Source organism: Centroberyx affinis, unplaced genomic scaffold (genome assembly GCF_046629955.1).
Source record: "Centroberyx affinis isolate AG114_WGS23_722 - 3 ecotype Tasmania unplaced genomic scaffold, CSIRO-AGI_Caff_v1 ptg000168l_1, whole genome shotgun sequence".
NCBI lineage: Eukaryota > Metazoa > Chordata > Actinopteri > Beryciformes > Berycidae > Centroberyx > Centroberyx affinis.
In genome coordinates, this window is record NW_027278865.1 from 261,230 (window position 1) to 267,742 (window position 6,513).

The following is a 6,513-nucleotide window of genomic DNA, read 5'->3' on the forward strand; positions in this document are numbered from 1 at the left end:
ATTGACATGCTGAATAATGCCTGACAGCATTGTATCTCAAGGGTCTTGTCTTCTTCGGTGCTCTATATACAGAAATGTTCATCCAGTGCAAGCCAGATGAAAATCTCTAGAAATCAGAGGGCAATAATGTGGGTGAACACTTCCTCTGTATCATCAATATGAGTGAGCCAGTGCATGTACGCAAGCATGCATACTGTACCAGCAAAGAAATCAAACAATAAAACAGCTAATCAATGGAAGACAATGATTTAGAGGACAGGATGTGAGAAGTGTCTGGAGTGCAAATTCTGCTTTGTGGAGTTTTGTTTGCAAATACCTGTGTGCTTTACTGTCACCAACATATGCCTATAAGACAGCAAGTATGTGCAATACCCAGTTTGAAATGCCTTACTTAAAATCCTCACTGAGAGTGGAATTCATGATGTGCTGCATTGAACTCCAATAAAGCCTTGAAAAACGTTAAACTAATGCTGACTCGAGGCTGTTTTATTCATATGTCTGAACACTCACAACTGCAATGAACTGGCGAATCAAATAACATTAAGCATAAATAAAAGCATTAACAGAAAATTATATTCAGTGTCCAAGCTCTGTGTCTCACTTTGACAAGCAGGGGTAGACTTTTCTTTACTTGCTAGTTAGCCTGGGGCTGCTGTTTTCCAGTCTGGGTTTGAACAAAATGCTCCTCTCTAGCCAGAATTTTAATGGGGGTTAATGGAGAAAGTATGTAGATGGCAGCCAAATAGCCTTTGGTTCTATCCATCTTGACAAGCCAGTCCACAATTTTCTGGGAGGGAGGGCTGCAGCAAACCGGGCAAAATCAGCAACTATGAGTCATTTTAGTTTCATAGCAAATCTGAAATATAACCCCTCAGATTTACAACATTAACTGCTCATGCAGCCTCATTGGATTTCTCTTGAATTGACTAAATGAAAAGGGAGTAGGAAGCAGAATTAGTGTGGTGTGCTTGTCTTTATCTCATAAGTCAGCAGGTCGTCTCTGTCCCGTTCTGCCTATAGTCAGTGTGTGATCAGTGAGCTGACACCGGTGTTTTTCCTGCTGCCTCACCCTCATCCACATCACTGTTCATAAATCAGGGCCCACTGAAACCTTTATGACTCAGCTAGTCTGCTGCACCAAAGAATCTGGCCAAGTGTCAACTGATGGAGGACAGCGGGAGAGAGCAATTTCATTATTTCATTAGAGAGAGAGACAGTGGGAGAGAGAGACAGAGAGAGAGAGAGAGAGAGGGAAGCATAGTGAGAAATATCTCACTGCACTAAACCTTGACAGAGGACAGACTTTCTTTCCTCCAGCAAAGAGGTGGAGAGACCAGGGGCTTCCTTCAGGCATCTGCAGAGATACAATCCCTATGGCACGCAAATGAGCCCCCCAACCCCGCCACACACACACACACACATCTACATCTACATCTACACGCACACGTGCACACACAGGAATAGATGTGGAGTGTTTGAAATATTGCATCATCTTATGTTTTTTTTATTTGTACACATACATCCTTGCACTTTTGTACATGTAGCCTATCCTGTATGTGTCAAAGGAAGGGAACACCCCAAACTATGCGATGCTACCGTCTCCTTCCCCTCTCCCTCTCTATTCTCCCTGTCCTCACTTCACCCCACCCTTAGCTAGACTATTATCCTCCTTCCTCTATCCCTCTTATTGTCGCAGAAACAGTAGAGCGAGTCCAACGGAGCACTCCATTTAATCACTGTAATTTCTTCATGGGAATAATTTAGGCTATGCTTAAATATACACTTACTTAAATATACACCGCAGTATCAGCTGAAAGAGGTCACAATACTGTAAATGTTTTCTTATTGATTGTAATGATGAAGTGATGGTTTGTTGTTTGAATTTGACAAACACAAGGCGACAGACAGAAGGATGAAGTCATGTTAGAGCTCTGCACAATAGAAATCACCAGAAGAAGAACCAGAGGGATACATAGATGTTGCCTCAGGTGTTCCTGCTGCATGCATCATTTATGTCACATATGGCTTGCAGCAGTAGGGGAGGCTTGTGGGGCTGTGCATGTGTGTGTGTGTGTGTGTGTGTGTGTTGGGCACATGACACAGACCCAGACTCCAGCAAAAGGAAGGATGTTTTTTTTTTCTATCACATTTATTTCTCACATATTGAGTTTCATTCAAGCTTCATCTGTCACATATCTGCCGTGAATGGACCGGTATATAAATCTCTCTCCCTCATGTGGGAAAATGATATATGAGAAACAGGTCCGCCGCTGCCTCCCATTGAGACCTCCCCAAAGTACGATACTTTGATGAAAAAGTATCGAGGGTGCAGCAGGAGATGTAGGCGGCAACTTTGTTTCCTGTAAAGAGGCAAAACAAACGAGTGTCGGTGTTGTACACTTGCCAAAAATCCCACCACATAAAATATGATTATTGTGATTGTGTTCAACATGAAATTTTCAGCAGACGACTCATTTGGGATGATCATTTGCATCGAAAACAGGGAAAATATCAACACATTAGTCGTTTTGCACTTGATGGCTTGGCAAATGAAATCCCCACACACCTAAAAATGACAATGATGTTGTAACTTAAGTCCTTGTATTTCCTAAAAGTCAGCCTTCCAGGGATTAATAAAAAATGACTGATTTTCCTATTGGCATTCATGTATTCCTAGCATTTTACAATACAATATCAATGGTTTGGCTTGGTCCCAGATTCATGAAACATTATCTACAGAAGAAGGACAATATCAGCTTTCTCTTACTACAAAAGAGGTATAATATTCCTGGAGCTGACAGAATGATACGCCGTGTTTCATCACTGCTCTGGGCTGAAAGTCAGACAATGATTGTAAGTTTGGTCTTGTATTTTGGCCCACCTGATAACCTTTGAATAGATAATCAAGTTGATGCTGATGTGAAATGCTGATAGTGTCCAGGGGTCCTGTGACAGCAGACTAGCTGTCCATCATAGCCTTGCGCCTCACTGTAGTACCTGCATAGGACAAATACACATTGATATTCAGGAACTGCATTGATATTGGGAGAGTAGAATCACAAAGCAGAAAACCAACGCTTCCCATAGCTCTGGAATGATGTTGCACCTTTGTTAGTAGAAGCCATCGTCCTGATTATGGGTCCGGACATGTAGGTGGGCGTCCACTCCTCTCTGCTCCAGCCCCGTTCCAGACAGCGAGGGTTTTCACACTGTGGTCAGCCTTTGTGGTTGTCACATAGCCAACAGTTTGTTTCCACAAAGAAAGGAAGTGTTAGATAAGAGTTGTGGCTCCCTCTGCTGATCTCCGGGAATCTCCCTCACCCAATTAAAGTCTGTGTCGAATGAGCCTTCGCACTGGCTTAGGAGAGAAGACAGTAGCACCCATTTCATTTAAAACTTTTACACTCTCTAAAAATAGATGCTTGTTTCTAGTGTACACACAGCATACAGTTTTCAGATGGCCTTCTGTGCTCCCATCCAAGCTCGCTGCACTGAGCTGGCCACTGAAGGGGAACAAAGGATGCATCACTGAGTCGATGGAAACAAATGAGGGAGCCCCAGGGCACATCCTCTCTCATGCATTAAAATCTGGAAATGAGATGTTATAGTTGTGAATATGAATATAAATGTGCATAAATGTGACTGACTTTGTGTGTGTGCTGTACCTGCAGAAGACTGGTCCCATGAACAGATGCATACACACCATATGTTTCAATGTCATCTCAGTGTATGTCTGTATTTGAAACCTCTCCTTCTATCAAACAATGGACAACCCATATTGTGTCCCGATGTGAAGCACAGACACAAAAATATCCGTGCTAAATAATATTGAAAATCTGTATCTCTCATCAAAATGAGAATCAGAATCATTTTCATTCATTTTCTTTACCTGCTTATTTCTATTCAGGGTCACAACTCAACTTGCCATTTTATGGCTCCACAAATTCAGTGGCCCATTCATTGTCTATGGAGCTTTTTTCTTATTATTATTTTACATCCCGGTGACGTGACACATTCAAGGGTTTTCTCTCTGATTTCTAGCTTTAGGAGTGGTGCAAGTTTATAGACATTGACTGAATTGTCTTGGAGCACAGAAATAATATTTGTGAATTCTTAAAATGGGTGGCATTCCCCTTTAACTTCAGGGCTTTGTCTTGGTGGCATTAGTGCAGAAACATATTGACAACTGACATTATTACACAGTATATGTGTATATACTCACACATATAGACAACAGGACCTCCTATATGCAAACAGTGACAGAGGACAAACATGTAAACAGAACATGCTGTAAACCAGGAAAGTAGGAGAGTTTAGATATACCTGCGCCAAAATGAGTGAAACCATGAATTAAATTCTGCCCCAGTAGAGAGTGCAATGACCTGTCTACCCAGCATTGCAGGGCCAGGGCTATTACCTGTTTTTGCTGCTAGACAGGCAGGTGGATGCTGAGGTCTTCATTTAGCAGGCGGCATTTCCATTTGCTTTTGGCATCACGCAGTCCTGGCAGTGGACCCTTCAATCCATTAGGCCTTTTGTCTGTTTTATCTCAGGAATCGAACACTTCAGGCAGGGCTGAGACCAATATTACCAATACTACCATTCAGAAGTCCTTTCTCACATCATGAAAATCCCAATTTAATAAATTCAGTAATGTTAGTCATTCGATAATTGGACTTAGGGAACACATTTATTATCATTTGAACAAAGTATATCATGCTAAAATGCTAATGTTAATCTATTATATGCCCTAGTTTCATACCTACCTTCATTTCAATAACAATGAAAGTCCATTATCACAAGACACTTGTTCACTTGTGGCCAGAAAGTGAGAGTAATTGGACTTTATATTCAGCCATTCTGGCACTGCAGCCACTTGTACACCTGTTTCTGTTAACCTCACGCATCTGCACATAGTTGAGCCGATAGATCAATCACTGAGCTTTGCTAGGCAACAGCACTGGATAGAGGGGTGCTGAATTCAAAGCGCCTCTCTCTTTCTAAGCTCCCCTATCATTAAAATGCTGCACCTCGTCGAGGGTTTTAATATGATAAGGCCTGAGACATAACGTAACCTGATCTACATTAGAGCATGACAGATTAGAGCAGAAACAGGGAGTTTCTGCTAAGGCGCAGCCTTATACTCCCATTGCTTGTGGAACATTCAACTCTAGGTGAACTCTGGAGTTGAACTCTACTTGTCAAGTAGACACACATTCACTCACACACACACACACACACACACACACACGCACACACATGCGCACGTGTGCACACACACACACCATGGTGGTGGTCAGTAAATCTAATGCTGAATTCAATATATTTATCTTTAAAGATTTAGTAGTTGTACTGAGGCAATAGATTAAGCTGTTGCATATATGCATATATTTAAAACCCTTTGTCACTACAAGATGTGATAAAATGTTCAGGCTCTGTCAAGGAATAACAATATATTGTATGCAATGGCACAAAGCAGTCAGATGATGGCAATATTGTATTCCTTTTTGCAGATTTGATTGTTTTCCCTTTTGATGGCCTAATAGTATCTCTTCTCATCTGACGTGAAGTGTGAGATATATTTCCTATGGAATAAGGACACTCAGAGGTGAAAAGGACATCTGCACATTTGAAGCCTCATACAATGAAGTGAAAGCCTCAGTAAGCACCTATAGCTCTACCAAAAATAGGTCACAGTAATCATGTCCACCAGCTCAAATCATAACCTTGAAGATTCTACAGCTGTCAAATACGACAGTCCTTTTATTATATCATTTTATGGCAGAAAAGATAATAATTCAAAGACGACACTATCTAAAGGCAGGGTTTTAAAAATCTTGATTTTGGTTGTGGCCGCTATCACTTGGTGAGCCTATGCTGTTTTTCAAATTACCATATGTTCATTGAATAGCCTTGTCCTTTGCAAAATAATTTGATTCAATAATAGCTTTCTGTTCGACTGACCACCAACCATGCGCTTGTGTTACTATTAATTCTCTGCAAGCTGTGATTTAAAGCAGGCACATCAAAACTCACGCCACCCAAAGAAAAGGAACAGAGATCAAGCTGTCAGAGGGAACAACAAAAGCACTGGACGGCTGAACATTATTGACAGCACCATTTGGCTGACCAGTGGCACCAGAAAAAAAAACACATGATGGGCAGACAAAAGGCTAAGTGGGATACCAGGTCGCAGGCAGCAGCTGTAAATGGCTTCATTGGGCGGGGAAGGCTGGTGAGCATCATTTGTGATATACTGACCAGGCATGCAGGACAATAGCACATAAAGTTAATGATAGTCTAGACAATTAATCCCCCAGTTGAAGTGACATGAAAATTCCAGCAATTAACAAGATCAAGTTGAACACAATTGTTTTGGGTAGACTTCTGTTATAAGTATGCTATGCTGAACAGGTAACTGTGTTCTTTGTATGAACAATATAGGTCTAATCCCATATGGGTTTATATACACCTGTCCCAGCAGGCCTAGCGCATATAGGCTTTCTCACTTTG